General features: G+C 33.4%; 1 protein-coding gene across 3 annotated transcripts in view; it reads left to right on the top strand.

The window, feature by feature from the left end:
• Positions 1–18,931, top strand: part of LOC124358005 (la-related protein 1) — a 124,878-nt gene that overhangs the window by 2,775 nt on the left and 103,172 nt on the right. The window contains exon 1 of one of the 3 annotated variants that reach the window (XM_046810218.1): positions 17,221–17,256. The exons of the other annotated variants lie outside the window; for them this stretch is intronic. The gene's annotated coding sequence lies outside the window, so the exon portion shown is untranslated. Of the gene's footprint in view, positions 1–17,220; positions 17,257–18,931 lie in introns of those variants that run through there. 3 annotated transcript variants of the gene reach the window in all.

Genomic DNA, 18,931 nt, shown 5'->3' with positions numbered 1-18,931 from the left:
AAGATTAAATTTTACAGTTATACTCAAATTTTAAGCGATGTCAAATTTTGCTTATTGCTAAGACACAGTGCTGAGCCATGATGTTAGTCATCATTCAGTATTAATTTATTTGCATTACAATTAATAGTCAGTGATCAGCTCAGGTTTATTGTTTGATTGAGTATGTATCACTCAATAATACTATAAAAGAGGTAGAGCAACATCTGTTTCTTTTTATTAACTATGCAACATAGAAAATGCAACACAGATGCCCAAAGAACAGGTGTGCAATAGCAAACAAAATAGCAATAACAAAGGTAAAACTGTGAATAAACTTCACCATGTAGAAACTGGTCTACATGTTGAAAAACGGGAAAAGTATCGAATACTCCTATACTACAGTAAAACTGAATTGGTAGGACCATTTTCTCCTCTAGAATTCCCTGTCCTTTTCTCATGTGATTCTCCCCTCTCAAATTCTCTGCCCTTTTCCCATTTGGATGATGGTAACCCTGTTCTTTCTTCCTCTTATACCTAAGCTTACCCCTCTTTATTTTTTTATCTTCTCCTATCTAGAAAGCACGATTACCACCGCCCCTTAAAGTGATGAGCTAAGTTAATTGAGATTTTTTTAACCTAAAATAAAATACTTTTTGTGTGATATATGGTTTTGTTAACACCTAGTTTAAGAAATTGTTAAAAGCTATTTTAGATCGTTTTATGTAATGTGGCTTTAGTATCCATTGTTTTTTTTTTGGGGGGGGGGGGGGTAGATTAATAAGCAGCCTACACATTATTCGGTTGTTTTTATGAAATATTTAAATTGTTTTTTATAAAATAAATACTCCAAAATTACTCTAAATCTTTCTTCACAATGAAACAGAATATTTATTTTAAATACAGGTCATAACATTAAAACAAATTTTGAATAAGTTAGACTTATTGTTTTTTATTATATGAAAAAGATTCTAATATATTGTAGAGACTATGCGTATGAAATACAGAAAAGTTAGTGTGAAAAAATTAGAACTTGAAAAGTCAACTCAACTGTAATACTTATCAGAAAAAGCACGAGTTTGTTTTGAACGTCTAGGTTAATGACTTTTTGGATCTCTTCAGAGAAACTTAGACTTCAGATTCCAGGTCTGTGACAGTATCAGATTTCAGACGCTGCACTGAGCATAGGGTGAAATGGAGTAGTTAATCTCAGCATTCTCAATAGCTTTAGAAATATAATTGTACATGAATATATGTTATAACTTATTGTATTTTTTAATCAGAATTTAATATACATTTCTGTATAACAAAATAAATTTCGTACAACTGGAGTACAAGATATTTTAGGGAGATGCATTGTAAGAACAATGACAAATCTTTGTTATCTAAGTGATTGGTAATTTTTTTTAGTTTTAGAAAAATATAAATTGGAAATTTATTTTAGTTTTAGAAAAATGTAAATTACGCAGAAATACATACAACTATACCAAATTTACAAACCGCCATTTTCTCAGAATGTGGCGAACATGAAAATTAAAAATGCTGACTCACTCCTACTAAGAAATCGGAAGAAATCTATAGTTTTCAATAGCTCAAATCTGTCCTGATCCAGTTATGTATAAATCACATTGATATTTTGATGAAGTGTGTTTTAAGAAGTTAGTCTATTATATGAAGTGTGTTGTATTCATTGTGGGTAGGGGGAGGGATCCTACAGCTTCTGCCACTTCACTTTTTGATCTATTCGCCACATCTTTCTATCTTTCAAGGCATTGATTGCCTGGCCCCTTATTGTTGTTATAGCTCCCATAAAACCATGGTAACTGGTTTTCCTGGTTTGCTCTTTATTTAGTACAGGTAGGTAGTACCTAGTTAGAAAAGGTTTTGAGCTGTGTTTGTTCTTTTATGTTTCACATGCCCATACCATGTCCAGCTATCTTGTTTCTTTTTTCTTAGTTATTCTTTGTGGCATATATATATATATTATATATATATATATATATATATATATATATGTTTTTTGGTCTTATAATTTCAATATTTGGTATCTGCCCTAATCTGGATATCCAGCATAACCTTCTGAGTAAACCAATTGCTACAGAGTATATTTTCCTCTTTGTCGATTAAGTCAACTGCCTAATATATTCTGGCCAGTTTGTTAATCTTGCTTTGTAGAGTGTCAGTTTTGTTTTTTAGGGGTCTCAATTCAATATAAGGGTTCAGACTTCATATTTTGTTCTTGTTGTACTCTGTTTTGTTAGAAGTGTGAAATGTTGAATAATACTATTGGGATTAGACTAAATGTATAAAATGACAACACTTTTAGGCCTAAAACTTGATCTGAATGTCCCAATTTTGTCTTATCTTTTTTCAGTGTATGTATATTAGTATGTTATTATACATCACTGTATCAACTTTATTAGTATTAAAATATTTTATATAAGTGAATGCTTTTAATTATATTTGAGTTGAAAACTGGTGTCAGAAAGATAAAATAACCAAAAATAAGGCAAATAATGTAATCCTTTGGCCGTATCTAATTTTTTTTTGTAATAGGCAGGCCTAAGTAATATATAAACTACCAAGTTCTAATAGTAGTATTGTTAAATCATAACAAATTTAACTCATTTCATTGCATTATTTAATTTTTGAATCTCCCTAATGGATTGCAGGGTTTTAGTTGTAGTTAAGTGAAATGAGTTAATGCCACCGTAGCAAAAATTTAATGGCTAGCAAGTGTAGACAATCTAAACCTACATTTTTGGTGACAAAATGTAAAATAAACCACTATTTAACATAGAAACAATTAAGAAGTGATAAGAAAACTGTATTTAAAAGCAAAGTATTCATTAGGATTTCGATGAATGAAGAATTAATGATACATTCAAAACTGTCTTTATTTTCTTTCAACTAATGCTGTCGCCACATGTACTCTGATAATTAAGATTCCAAATGATGTCTCATTGTCCCCATATGTCTCTTATTTCTCCATTTAGAACTGCAGAATTTTTGCTACAATGGCGTTAATACTTATGACTAGATATAAACTACAAAATTATACAAAATCAATATGTCAAAGCGAATAACGTTGTAAGTATTTAAAGTTATAGTTCAGCTGTTTATATCTAGAAAACTATTAATGGTACTTTAGAATTATCTGGAGGCCATTATCTTTTTAACAATTTCTCTTTACTAAATGTTTGATGTTGTGGCGTTAATACGTAAGTACCAATGAGCTTATTTAAATTTTTATCCTAATTTCTTATCAATCACCCAGCAGGGATCACTTCTGGCTGGTTTATACCTTCCAATTGAACCTACCACTAGGCACAGCAAAAACCGATGTGTCACTTAAATCTGGGCAACCTCATGGAAAAAAGAACGGTACATCACTAACCGCAGATGTCGAGATTTTGGAGTGCAAGGGTAATTCGATAGGTCTAGTCTACTGCGGGAGATGACTGTTGGAGGTGGTGCGGTTCATTCCCTAAGTATCAGAGGATCTTGCTAGCCTCAACAAGGGTGTGCCACCCCCTGCCTGCTTTGACTGGAGAGGCTGGTTCAGAGCTGGCCTCCCTTCTTCCGGGGAGACATGATTTTAGACATGAGATTAGTGCCCTAATTCTTCCATATGAATCTCGACAGGAGGCGGCCCCTACCCTCCTAACCTACCCATCCTGAATATTCTGTCACTCCGGAAGCAGCACTAAGGTTCTTATAGGACTAAGTGCAATATAAGTTTCTTGCCCTATAAGTTAATAGCCCTAAAAAAGGAAAGTAAAAAAAGGTGTTATCAAATGTATTTCTTTTAGTATTGTGTTTGTTAAACCATTAATTGCATAAGTCTGCAATAAAATTAATGTTCTTTTATTTTAGCTTCAATGTATTATATAACTTTAGGTTGTTTGTTAGTGATAAATAAGATTTTCCTGTACTAACAATACAAACTCTCCATATAATCTGGTAGGCCAATAAAATAGATCTACAATGGTTCATAGAAACGAGTTGAAATTTTGCAAAATATTTACATTTACACACAATTATATTACCAAAAATAATTTTATTCAATATCAGAAGTATTGATATTACAGCAGTTCCAATTTAGTATTAGCAACTAGTAAAATTCTCATTCTAGCACTCAAACAGTTTTGGAGTTATAAATAAATATTGTAAACAATAAAAATATACAGCTATATAGAAAATAAATGAGGTATGACCATAAATTGAAATGTATTTTTTCATTTTGACTTAAAAAAAATCATTTGACACAATTTATTCAGAGAGCATTCTTACACATACAATTTCGGGAGCCCGATCAATAGTTTATTTGGGCCTACTACACCTGTCTTAAGGCCCTGGTCACGAGTTACATTTTTATAAAGGTGATGTTCTCAAATTTCAGTTTTTTCAATTTTTTCATGGGGCATTATAGGTACATACACTTGTGCTTAAAAAGTCCCGGAATGGTTTAATAATTTTTTCTTGTAAAGTAATGAGGCTTAGTGTCTAAATGGTAAAACTTGAATTTTTTATATAATTGTTAGAGTTTTATCTCATCAAAGGGATGGTCCACAAGGAGTCATAAGAAAATGTTAAATTAGAGCATAGGTTAAGATGCTACTCCTGTAGGCAGGATAGGTAGTATCCCTCTGCATTGAAATTATGTCAACACTTGCATCATTTTAAAGATATTTTTATTAGAACACAATGCTGCAAACCGGACTTAAAAAGGTTTACCCTATTCAAAATGGCAGTGTGTTTTTAAAGTTTCTTAACACATCTGGGGGTATTTACAGAGTTTCTTCATTGATGCGATGAATTAGTTCTTATGCGTTGACAGGCTTAGTTATGTAAACCCTTTGTTTTAAATAACCCCACTAAAATAAATCTAAAGGGTTTAAAATCTGGTGATTTAGGTGGGCGCTCAATTGCTCCCCTTCATCCTGTCCAACGATTAGGAAACTCCCTGTACAGCTCATCTACTTTCAGTGCACAATGAGGTGGTGTTCCATCCTCTTGATAACACACTTGTGTTATAACTTTAACCTAACACAGTATGTAAAGCCAGTATAATTGTATCTCTCAACATCAATTCATATCAAACCCCCATTCAAATTTTCATTGATTACAAAAGGGTCCTACAATACGATTTCCAACTATCCCAGCCTACATGTTCACTATTTGGAGTTTTATATATATGGGTATTTGTCATCCATTGAGGATTGTTATTGCTCGAGTAATGGTAGTTATACCTACTTACATCTCCGAGATGATGAAAAGTAGCTTTGTTTGAAAATACTGTCTTAGATTAGAAATTTATTTCCTGTACACACCTACTCATCTCTGTTTTACAGAATTTGACTCTTCTATCAAAATTGTCTTCAGAAAGCTCCTGTAGCAATTTCACCTTATAAGGATAATAGTGGTTTTGTTTTAAATTTTAACACTGAAAATTGGCTTATACTGTGAAAAGTTGCTGTAGCTGTTGTTAATGTGTGTTAAGGTTTTGACAAAACTTTGTAACACATCTAAGGATTTATCTTTATTTGTAGTAGTTTTAGGTTTACCACTTCTTTCACAGTCTTAAGTCAGTGCTGATAAAATATACGTTTAAAACCAATTTAAATTGTACAAATCTTCACTTGCTTCACAAAGATCAACTGTGCAACATTTAAAGAATATAAAATTCCATGCCTGAGAATGTATTCTACAATCAGATTTGATAAGATAAATAATGAATCACTTTAATGTTGAAATGACAGTAGGAATGCCATCAACAACTTTCACTTACTAACAGGGGTATAAAGGCTAATGACTTTTCAAGAATAATACACTATCTTGGAAATCCCATTGTTGTGATCATTGTTACCAACACACAAGAACTAATTCATGTATAAATGAAGAAACTCTGCAAATACCTAAGGATATATTAAGAAACTTTAAGACTGCCATTTTGGATACGGTAACCTTTTGAGGTCCGGTTTGTTGCGTTGTATTCTACTAAAAAAGACCTTTAATTTGATATGCATCTCAACGTACATTCAAATTTAAGATTTTATTCTGACTCCGTGTGGGCTGTCCACTTATTAGATAAAAGCCTGACAGTCACATAAAAAATTAGATTTTTGTGGGTAATATTGATATACCAAGTCTCATTGCTTTACAAGAAATGGTTAAAAAAATTATTAAACCTTTCCGGGACTTTTCAAGCATGCTATATAATTATGGACGCTTAACCAATTTTTTTTTCTGAGACCTTGGTAACAAGTTACATTTTTATAAAGGCCATGCTCACAAGTGTCAGTTATTTCAATTTTCTTGTTTTAAATATTATGTTAGATTGATGTTACACGTTCTCTGCATCGGAATGTAGTTTTTTTCCCAGTACCTTTACCTCTGTGCTTTCAGCTTGCATTTCTTTATTACCTGTGATGTAAATTATTGTTAAAGTGTTTTTTATGAAGTCTGGATTTTATATCAAAAATTCAAAATAGCAGCTGAAACCTGTAATTAAAATGTATTACAACATAAATTAGTGCTGTATTTACCATTGAAAGTAAAGAATATCAGAACCCTAAATTTTATTCATGAGTGTTACTTTTAATTGACAACACTCTGAGAATTGGATAAAAATAACTTGCTATTCTAAAACATACATCTTATAGTTCGGAGGATGCTGGGAAGATGTTAATAAAGCTGTAATGTAGTTTGTGAATTTTATCATAAAATAATTATTGAATTAAAGCTGTGTTTTTATTTAAGTAAGACTTGATATTGAATAAAAATACTCACCATTACTAAAGTATTGTTCAAAAGAAACAATTTTGATTAATGTAATTAATAGCAAATATTCCCCTGTAACATAGTAAACAGAACTATTTAGTTGTCATTCTTCTTTAGGTTAATGTCCTCTAATTTTCTTTTTATAGCTGTCGTAACACTCATAAGGTGAGAATTCTATGGAACATTTTCTTTGTATAAGTGTTGTTGAATAATACATTTTTATTTTTAAAACACAATTGTAGGTGGGTTTTAAATCTTTTACTTCTATAACATTTAATATTTGTTGATGCAGGATTTTTGTACTGAATGATATTTGAAGTTCATAAATAGAAACATAGAGTGGGGCATTGTAAATAAAACCCGCTTATAACTTTTTTTAATTAAAGCTATTTCTTTTGAATATAATGTTCAATTTTAATTGGTTTATTCAATACAATAAATTTTAATTGGTTTATTGATAAGATAAACGACAATTGAGTGTATTTTACTAATATTAAAGATTGTTCCTCAAAAGGACAATGACCCCCATGTCATTAGATTAAGTCATTAGCTTAACACCTTCACTGGCAATCTGAGACGGACTGCCCTCAATCTGTCTCAGTCAATTTGTGAACCGGGTCATTCTGTATGAAATCAACACATTAAAATAAATAATTTACTTGACCATTTCAGAATTTTATGAAATTTGGTAAGAAGGTAGTCCTTATATAGATTAGGAAGATTGCCAATGTTCCACCAAATATTTCAGATGGTTTCAAAGTTATAGCTTTGTAAAGTTTCTCAAAATCCACCAAAAAAACAGGAACCGACATATTTTGAAATCACCATTGCTTTTCTCCTAATCGAACTAGAGAGGTGGGAGATTTTTTATGGAATGATCCAACCGTGCTATTCAGATACAAACACTTAAAAGCTATCAAATCAAATTTTAATTTGTAAAATAGAACCATATTAATGGTCGGAAAAAATTGTGACTGTAGAGTTATTTTGAAATTTGTAAAAGAGTAAATTGTCTTGCTTGACTGCCCATAGCTTTATTATGATATTGTCAATGATTGTTTGACCTTGTAATGCATACACACGATGGCACCATACCACAGTAGTACCACTCTTTTTTTCTGTGTGTTCCTCGTCATATCACCCCACAACACTTATTGTAATCAGTAGTCAAAATCATTTATTTGAAAAAATCTTTTGTCATATAACACAGTACCCAAGCGCGATAAAGATGTGTGTGGGAACGAAATTATTTGTAACAGTTAAATATATACTCTGTATGCAATTATTTAGCTGGCATAATACTACTGTAACGTTTTCTGGGCTTTTTAATATATTTCTCTTAAATTATATTTAAAAAATAATCATGAGTATTTTAAATTTCAATCTACTCTACTATTAAACTATTTCAAAAATACATATATGAGTTACATTTATCTTTACTATTTTCCCAGTTACATTTATTCGTACAAAAAAAAAAAACTCATGCTCGTCCGTTGGCAGATGACATTTCTCCCACTGTACTGCCCAGTCCTATACAGGCGACCACATGCATCAATTACTTGTTAAGGTTAGGTCCGGGCAAAGAGTGTGATGCAGCCGGCAGATGTCTTACAAAATCTACAATACTCGATCTAATATGAAATAAAAATATAAGATAGTGTGTTAATTTTATTAATTCCATTGTCGTTATATGTGTCTTCGTGTTGTTAGTCTCCACAAAACACCTGTCCCCTCTTTGTCTATTGTGCTTATTGTAGATGTGTATTCTTATTGTCTTTGTGTGAAGTGCATTTATTCTATTTGTATGTCAAATTAATGTGGTGTGATACGTATCCTGGTGAGTTTGTTTTAATCTATCATACTCTAGCAATTATAATATCTTACCTACAAAACCACTGTGCAAAGTGCATACCTAATTCTAGATATCCATGAAGGATTTTACATTAACCCTCCATCGGGCGCTAAACGGAGTTTTCCTCCGTGTATTTTTTATTATTAAAAAAAGTACTACTTTTCTGATGTTGGCAGTCGTTTCCCGCAGTGTACTTCACGAGCATCTTTTGAAGAAGCGAAACAATAGCCTCCCGCTTATTTTTTTCAAAATCTGTCAGTATGAGGTCTACTTCCGTGCGAGACTGGACGATTCCTCCGTGAGCGCCCGATGTTGTGTTTGTAGTACTTGGACGAAATCTCTGTGAGCGCCTTATAGTGTTTAGTGTTTATGGAGTAATAATCCGTGTGCGCCTAAATGTGTGACCTGTGATGGTTTCTTTTTAAGTTTTACGATATTTTATTTGAATTTTGTGAAATGGAGAATGAAGACGAGAGACTTGTCAGTATCAGTAACCGTGTGCTAGGGAACATTTCAGTACTGTTTATGGAGTGAACATTGTCGTTATAAGAACCAGAAGGAAAATGTTTTGAAACTTTGTGTAGTGTTTAAAAAAATTTTTAGTAAAGAATAAATTTAAATTTTAGAGTAATAATTGACATTACAATTTTATAATATCTCAAGAATTGAAGTAAGTTGTTTTTGTAAGAAGTTAAAAACTAAGTAAATTTCCATATATTATTACAGTAGGTAAAACATTTTTACAATTAATTGCATTATTCCTTAAAATAAATCATGTTGTTATTGTACAATAACATTTTTTAAGATTTTGAATTTCTTAATTGGAAAATTCATTACATAAGAGAGTAATTTTTATTTACATTGAAATGAATATATTACATTGTAGTTAAATGAGTATGAATATTTAAACAAATAAAAACAGTTTAAACGACTATGATATCCATTATTCGCTAACCTGGAGGAAACCTCCGTGAGCGCCTGATGGTGTTTCTAATTTTAAGCGCCTGATGGAGGGTTAAAGGATTTTTTTAGTGAAGTTTGAAACCTAGGAATTAAAGACTCTGCTCTCTGAAAGCACAATGGACAACCGTACATTCAAAAACTAAACTGTGTACAGGTGTATCTAAATAATTTAGAAACAAATTAATAACAAAACATATCATATAATCCTATGTTATACTAATATAATGTGCAAAACAAAACAAACCCGACATTTCATAAATAACAATTGGACAATTGAGAAAAAAAAATTACTACTACATTAGTTTATGTATGTCAGAAAGATAACATAACTAAATAAATAAATATAAGCTCTAGAAACATCAAATAGTACCCTCTCATTTAATCTTTAGTATGAATGCCCTCTGTTATTAAAGGGCCCTGAGGCAGATTAGGCCAGTAAATATAATTATATTTGGAAAAAATACAGCAATTCAATTTGTGTTAAGTTGCCAAAAAACTTCAGTAGCCACCAGCATTACAACACAGCTATAACTTAAAAACAAATAACAGAATAATAATAACATGCTATAAAATAATGTAACAGTAACGTAAAAACATAACAGAATAAACTATATAACAAAGTAACAGTTTCATAAATATATAGCAATAGACTACTTAACAAAGTAACGCTAACAAAAATATATAAGGATAATACAACCATTATATACACTAACGTTATAATAGTGCAACTATATATACATTGTTTGCTGTTATGTATAATAAATAAATTAAGATAAATAATTTTTATCAATGTAGCCATTTAAAGTTGCTCACAAATATAAGATGTCTGTCAGTCTGTTTGTGTTAACTCTGGATGAGAAGGTCATAGACTTGAATTTTAGTACATAGGTCCTTCTTGGATCCAAATAAAGAGTAGTAGTCTGTGTCCTAATTTAAAAAGTAGAATTATCTGTGCTTTAAATAAATAAATGCCAACTAATTTGCTTATTTTCTAAATGTAACAACAAAATTAAACATGTAATGTGTGCAGTTAATGAGAGAAAACCATGATTTACAAAAATGATACCAAAGAGAAGAAAGTACATTGACAAAGATTTTGAAGATAGCAAACTAATATCTAAAGAATTCTTCAAATTGGTTAGGAATTTAGTTAATTGGAGGGGTTTGATGCATATTGTCTACAAATAATCGAAGAGAAAGTAGTATTCCAAGAACCTGTCTAGCTGAATGTCAGGTGTGCCCTAAATATCACTGTTACAGCATAGCCTACTCTGCAATGTTGACTTTGCTACACATGAGAACACTACAATAGCAAGTACTGACACGCTGAAAAGTACGTACAGTTTTAACGTAGTACAATAGCAACGCTTTTGGTCTTTACTAAAAGTGTATTCTAAGTTTGAACCTTAGCCATTGTCCTGCATCATACAAAGTTGTTCCACTAAAAGTTCACTACCTCATATTCAGTATTTTTCTTAAATCCCAGTGGCTCATCATGAACTCATCAACCAAATAAAATAAAATAAAAAACCGCTTAACTTCGCTGCCATCTAGAGACAGGTGCTAGCCAATGAGTCATAGTTTAAGCTTATAAACCCGTTAAATTGTATGTAAAATTTAAAATTTAAAGTCTCATGTGTAATGACAAAATGTTTGAGCACATAGCTCTATTTAAGACAGGCCTTCAATTCTCGATCAGGAGATGTAGGGTTATGTACATCAACATTGGTTTCAAGGATTTTTCATTTTATTACACGGTTAGCGTTATGAAGCTAGCGTGGTTTGTTATTTACTTTACTTGTAAATATAAAGGGAAAAAGGTCATACTTAAGCGAACTATTAATAAGCAAATGTTGAGTCGAGCTGTGTTGTGTTTATCTGGAATGTTGTATAGTTTAACCCTTGAACTGGCAATCGACATTGTAATGCTGTCCAAATCGTTTTACAAGTGGCAAAGATGGTACAAGATCTGACAAGCATGTGTTTTGACAGTTCTTATAGCACCTAAAACAACACTACCACCACTATTTCAAACAGAAAGAAAAGCTGATTTCAATGGTTAAATTTATTTTGTTGTTTTGGCAACAGTGATGTCACAGAGACATCATATATTATCTTCATCTAGCCATTTTGAAAATTAGTTATATATTAGGGGTGTGGTTTATAATGTTGGTTTATCGCTTTGTTTTAGGCTATACTAAGATGCATTTTGGAAATATATAGTGCGAACATATTTTTTTATTAAAAAAATAATCCTATCCATACTAACAAATTTATGTACGTCCTATCGCTTAAAAAAAGTAATTGGTTATTAATGTATTTATTGCTTTGTAGTGAATATAATCCTCTACATTTTTATATATTTTGGAAACAATTAGTGTAAGAATTATTTTTTTTATTTATAAAAAATATTACCACACACCCGTAGTAACAAATTTAGCCTTTTGTGTTCTATTTGTGGTTTGTGCTATATATATATATATATATATATATATATATATATATATATATATATATATAATTTATCTTCTAGAGAACCTGGATACCATTATATATTTTCTGAAACTATATAAGATAAAGAATACAATGGCTATCTCAGATTCTAATATTTATAATATTATCACACTTTACCAGGGCCAATTCCACAAATTTTGAAAAAACAAAAACAAATATAGTTTAGTCATTTTTTATGGTTTATACACAATGTTTGTATACCATAATTAACTCTACGTTTTCCTGATTAAAAATCTATTACACATACAGGTTTATAGTAAAAGTGCATTTTATACAAAAGTTTTAAAGTACGGTTACAAAACGCTCAAAAATGGCCTGCCACCTGAGGAAAAACTGACTGCTAGTTCTATGGTGGACATAGATATATGTTCTTTTAGTGGAACAACTTCATGTATTGGATGTTCTGTATTTATTAGAAATGTGGCAAAGTTGAAACAAAAGTGGATTGTAAGTTAACTTTTAACCAGAATTTCTGTAACATGAATTTATTTTAAGCCGATTTAGAGCAATCTTGAAGTCAGAGTTATTTTTGATAATTTAAGAAAAGTAGACATATTTGAGTTACATTCTATTTCACTTTCCATGCCAGATTTCAACACCAATGTACACTTGACAGAATAGTTTTTACGTGACAAGCACATATGTCACAATTACATATATTAATACTAATGATTAGTTTACTTCCCTGAAACAACAAACATGTATTCTTACTGTAGCATCCTAGTTACAAAATTGAAGAAGTGAAATAAATCAAACATTTTAAAAATTTATTTGTTTTGAACAGATTAGCTTAAAGTATTTAACGTGATTCCTCATAAGAAAGTATGGTAAAAAAAGTAATAATTTAAAACAATACTTGTATTTTTGCCATACTTTAAAGTACCATGTATAAGCTAATACAAATTTTATTTATAATTTTGGCTTCTTCAATTTATTTAATCATTGTCTAAATGTACCTTGGATGCTACACCTGCTTTGCAAGCCATTCACAGTCTTTGTACTTTTCTTTTTTGTGAAGTATGTTCTTGTTTTACATTATCTGTTCACTTTATGATCCTATCTACATGGTTCACTCTAGAAATTATGTAAGTTTTCTGTAAATTATTATTTTTTCAATACCATAGTCAGACTCCTTTATGGTTTTATCTGCAATCACAAAGATTGTACTTTGTGTCTGGTACATTTTTTGTTTGGTTACTTGATTCCACAAATTGTTGTTATAGGGCGAAAGGTTCATAGACTTGTGTTAGTGCCCATTCCCTTCATTTTTATTCCTTCAGCCAATGCAAGTATGATATCACACGATGTCAAAGTAAGTCATCCAAATCTGGAGTACGTTATATGCAATCATTCAATTTTGTTCATTAACCCTACAAGTAGCAAAAAAGGTGTAAGTTGACACACAGTAGATAGTTCTTTTCAAAATTTAATGTTCAATGCTGTTTTAAAACCAAAATAAACCGTATACCATGGGTAGATGTAGATTCTAAGCTTTTCTTGTTTTGGCCATGAAAGACAAACAGGTCGAACCGGGAAAATCTCAGAAACAGTTTTTCTGTTTCTAAGAATCTATGAAATCAAGAAATAATTTGACTGGCCTTGAAGGATCAAGGTTATCTCGAAACGTATTTTATGTAACGTGGTCCATGAAACTGTGGATGAAGATCGAGTGACATGTTTACGAGCCCCATCTGACGCCGGTTGATCCAAGGTTGCCTTCACTGGAACATTGGAGTTTATCTTGTTTAGTTGAACCCCAGTGTCGTAGCAAGCCTTCCGAAATGTGTAACAATTCATTGGACAATTGAAGTCGGCCGATCGATCGTCTCTGGTCTCGGCCACTATACGAACGGTAAGCCGGTAAATCGGCAGAGTGGCAGTGGCCGCGATACAAGCGATGTCTTTGGTTGTTTTATTCAGTTACCGAAATGGGGTCCCTGGACAAAGTCGTCCAATTCTTCTTAATCTTGAGGCAATTAAAATAGCATTTTGAAAAGACGTGTGTAAGATTTCACAGTTTTATAATGTACAGTGTTCACCTTATAAACAGATTTAGAGTTCCGTGGTAAACGAAAGTAGGATCGCTAGTCCACTGGTGTCGTCGTAGACTAACTGTACTACCCTGCAGAAACGTGACGTCAGCCACCCTCGTCAAAATTTATTAGGCGTGGACCTACAGTCGTACAATCGAGTTCCGTTCGGTGAATATTGTCATACGTTGACGGTTTAAAATAAGAGGTGCAATCTGTTTTCCTGGCCAGAATGTCAGTTGAAGTTTTGACCAGACTTGGTGAGATACCTTTTGGATAAAAATGTGAATTTGTGACGACAAGTAATGACAAGAAAGGGGCGGGGCGTTGGGTCTGACATAATGCACAGCAATGAGAGAATGAGCTGAGAGTTGAGTGGCAGGACAACAATTTCTTGCAAGGAGTTGGCGGCTGGGAATTATCGTCACTGTGTGGTACCGCCCTGCCGTTCACGTCTGCCGTGGCCAGCGTCGAGCGTTCGTTCTCCGTATGTGCAAATACAAACATTTAAGTCACCGCCCATCGCTATCGCTCGTTTCGCGACCGCTGCCTCGGTTTGGTGTATGAACCATTTTTGTCAAACCCATGTTCCGATTGTCAGATTACTTAGGTTAAAACAAAGAAAGTTTTGATATCACGATGACATCAAAACCTCGAGTGAACTAGCTGAGTGTACACTGGCAAAACGTTGCGCAAGTTTTGTGTCCGACATTAAAAATCGTCTAATCGGGTGCAAGAGCACTGACGAGCGCTAGTGTCGGACAGTTGTACACAGGAACTGCTGAAATGTCGGTCATTAAAATTTCAATTATAACCATTGCCGATACATCACGGCCGCGTGTGAACAAACTTCGTAGCCTATTGACTCCCGCATCAACCAAGTACTTGCGACAGTATTTGTGTTCTCTCGCAACTGTACTTACCAGTTTAAACACAATCAGAATCCATCTCGCATATCAGTTTACGTCTCCAGAACGGCATTGGCAGGACGACGGCTGGTGGAAATCCCTTTAGTTCTCCGATCAAACATTCAAACAGAATGACTTCTCTGCGAGACGTAACGATCGTTCGGACAATTCGAACTGTTAAAACTAAATAATCTGACACGTATGAGTAACCTTACGTCATGTTGTTTCGTAGTCCACAGGTGTAATCTAATGAACACGTTTGTTTATTTACTTTGTAATTTGAGTTTGAGAAACCAGTATAACAGTTGACTGGCCGACCAAAAACAAGTGATGACAAAATCGAGCAGCCCGAGAAAAATCGATTGTCCGAGAAGTCTTCAGTTATACCCAAATCGACAGTCCACGTTGTTATTCATAAAACATTGAGATTTCATGCCCACAAAAATGCCAGTGATTGTTCTTTTAACACACTTCCAGTGTCACAAAACTAGCGACTAATTGCTTTATCATCTGGCGAATTTTGACCTCGAAACGTAACTCGAAACCAACGCTGGACACTAACAATCGATTTCAATCTACGTACCACAGAACACATAGTGTCATCTGTAGCGCCGTAAACATGGTACTCGTGTCTGGCGCGAAAAATGTTTTCTACATAGGAAGTAGTTTTTAACAGATTCATCATCAAAGATTTTAACAAACCGCCGCTTTGAATTTTGTTGACTGAAAATTTTCAATTTTTTAAACATTGACGATGTTTACTCGATTGGTATAAGTTGAAAATTTCAACTTTCTACCTTTAATGGTTGTTTAGAAAAAAATGTTAATGTAAAATACACAAACAGATGGACAGACGGAAAACGATGCATTTTAGGACATACATTTATAGGAACTTTTTGGTTTGTTTTGACCACACCCTGTACATTTTCGATGAGAAAAGTTTTAAAAGCATTAAGTTAATTGATCCATATACTATAGATAAAATGTTTTTTCCCGAATGAAATTGTAAAACTTAATTAGTTTTACAAATTCATTCGGTTAGTAATCAATGTATGATAAATGTAAGCAAGTGGAACTTATTTTAAATGGAGTAATCAATGTATTTAGATAACAGAATTGTTATAAAAATCCTAATACATATTAGCCGTTAAAAAGTAATATTTGATATTTCTAGATATTTTTTTACTGAAATTTTGTAGCTATAGTATTGTCATTTTAACACAACATACAATGCTTTCTAAACTATATAATTGGTAAATGGATTGTGGGAATCTACATTATTAACTGTGTTAGGTTAAGCTAAGACTAAACGTTGAGTGGTTTCTGTGTTTCATACATGGGAGAGGTGACAGCATTCGTCACAATATTGTATGGTAATTACTAGAACATGTACAGTGCAGTTAGTACACACATTAACGTTCTCTCTTCTCAAATCAGGCAACAACTGTACAAGACTGACTGACTCGCTCTAGTGTGCAGATGTTCTATTTTATCTCTTACATCACACGCCACGACAGGACTATCCTGTTTGTATGTCCTGTTTGTCAAGGCTAACCGATTCGTTCGCTCTTCATGTACAGATATTCCGTTTTATCTCTTCTCGCAACACACGCCACGGCAGGACTATCCTGTTTGTGTGAGATTGTCAAGGCTAACCGATTCGTTCGCTCTTCATATACACAGATATTCAGTTTTATCTCTTCTCGCAACACACGCCACGGCAGGACTATCCTGTTTGTGTGAGATTGTCAAGGCTAACCGATTCGTTCGCTCTTCATATACACAGATATTCAGTTTTATCTCTTCTCGCAACACACGCCACGGCAGGACTATCCTGTTTGTGTGAGATTGTCAAGGCTAACCGACTCGCTCTTCTCATGGCCTGTATAGGGATGTGGGTGATAAGCTTCCTTTTCTGTTTTATCTCTTTTCAGAGCAGATCGTTAAAAGACTCCAGTGTCCGTGTGCGATTGTCCACAATCTATTTTGGTTACTATGGTTGTGTCTACTGGTTATATGTTGTAATTGTGTGGCTGTTGCTACAGTGTGGTGCCACACACACACACACACACTGGAACGCTATACAAGTGTTTGGTTGCACAGCTGTTACGGCATGACGGCCAACCGAACGCTGCTATCTCACACATAATAGCTTTGATTGTTGTCCAGATATGAGTTGATTCGTACAGTGACATGTTTCTCGCTTGGAACATCCACAGTTCTCCTAAAGGTTAGTTTGTTTTATCAGTTTCAGCGCTTGTCAATGGTTTAGGTACTGGTCTACTCTCACGTGACGGTCTACGTAAACTTGTACAAAATAATTAAACTGGCACTAGACAATTATATTTTTACCTGAAATTGTAATATGTCTTCATTTTTAGATGCAACTCGTGTTTTGTTACTGATGGCATGTGTGCATGAAGGATACAGCCAACTATATGTACTGTAGTTTTCTAGTTTTGTGGGAATTAATGTGAACAAGATCAATTAATTTGTAAATTTGATTTATTTAGGCCAAAGCTACATTCAGGTACACTTACACGAGATTATTACTATTAATTAGTATGGAATATGTCCCCCTTTTACTTTTATGGCTTCCTGGACTCTTCTTGGCATGGAATCGTCAAGTTTTTTGCAGTTTTTTGCAATTGTTTGTGATTGGTTCATCTCTAAACCATACCTTAATCACAGCTTCCACCAGTTTTTCTTTTGTCGTACAGTGTATTTTTTTGCAGTCTAGCCCTGCACATATTGCCCACAAATTCTCAATAGGATTAAAATCAGGTGAATTCCCAGGCCAATGCAGAAGGGTAATATTATTATCCTTGAAGTATTTATCATAGTCTTTGATACGTGGCATGGAACTGAACAATTGCAGTCCTTTCGGCCTGGACTTTGTCAAGCTCTATAGCTAAATCGTTGCCCCGGCGATACTGTACTGTAAACTGTGATGTACTTTTAACTGTTAATCATACCTTTAATAGGAATAAGAGTGCCACTTCCTGAGTATGAAAAACAGCCCCAGAACATCATCTTTGTGGGTTGTTTAACTGTTTGGTTTAAATACCTAGCAGAAACTGATTCATTGACTACCTTTCGAACGAATTTTGATCGCTGGTCCTGCACAAGGAAGTGTGTCTCATCAGACGATAACAGTTTTCTCCAATCTTCTGCGGTTCAGTGAGCGTATTTTTGCCCAATTTCGTCGTTTTTTCATCATAGGCGCTCTCAGCAGTTTTTTCCTCTGCGGTCTCACGGCTCTTCTATTTCCTTCTAAGAGTCGTTTGTGTACCGTTGAGTCGTGAATTTGTACTCCAGCCTTTTCTAAATCTTGCTGGAGGTCATAACTTGTTTTTCAGGGATGAAGTTTGCTATCACGCAAAAGAAAAGCTTCATCTCGAAGAGTAGTCTTCCATTTTCTTCCACATTTTTCTTTCCGCTGCACTTCTACGGACCCTGTTTCCCTTTATGTTTAATTATTTTGTTTACAGCTCCCAAACTTACACAACACTCCTTTGTAATGTCTCTCTGAGTCATTGGTGTATACTCTCTGTGTTATGATCCTTTCTCTTTTTCTTTCTAAGTATTATGTCCATATCAATAAACAGCTAAACTCGATTGCACAGTTTTCACAAAATCAATGAAAATAACACAAACGTGCATACATAACCTAAGATTAACGAAATATAATACTAATGTAACACAAAGCAGGTGTTTCACAGAACAATATGTTAGTAAGGTTAAGGTTATATTGTTTTCTTGAACAAAACAGCTGACAGAATATGCACAGCAGGTGTGCCAACTTATGAAAACTGAATTTCGACCTCTGTTCACATTAGTTCGCACAATACTGTAACAAAGTGTACCGAAGAACAAGGGGGAGCGTACATAAATAAATTAATTGG

The sequence above is a fragment of the Homalodisca vitripennis genome, chromosome 3 (genome assembly GCF_021130785.1).
Source record: "Homalodisca vitripennis isolate AUS2020 chromosome 3, UT_GWSS_2.1, whole genome shotgun sequence".
Taxonomy (NCBI): Eukaryota; Metazoa; Arthropoda; class Insecta; order Hemiptera; family Cicadellidae; genus Homalodisca; species Homalodisca vitripennis.
Note: the sequence above shows the minus strand (reverse complement) of the source record. Positions and strands in the feature narration are given on the sequence as shown.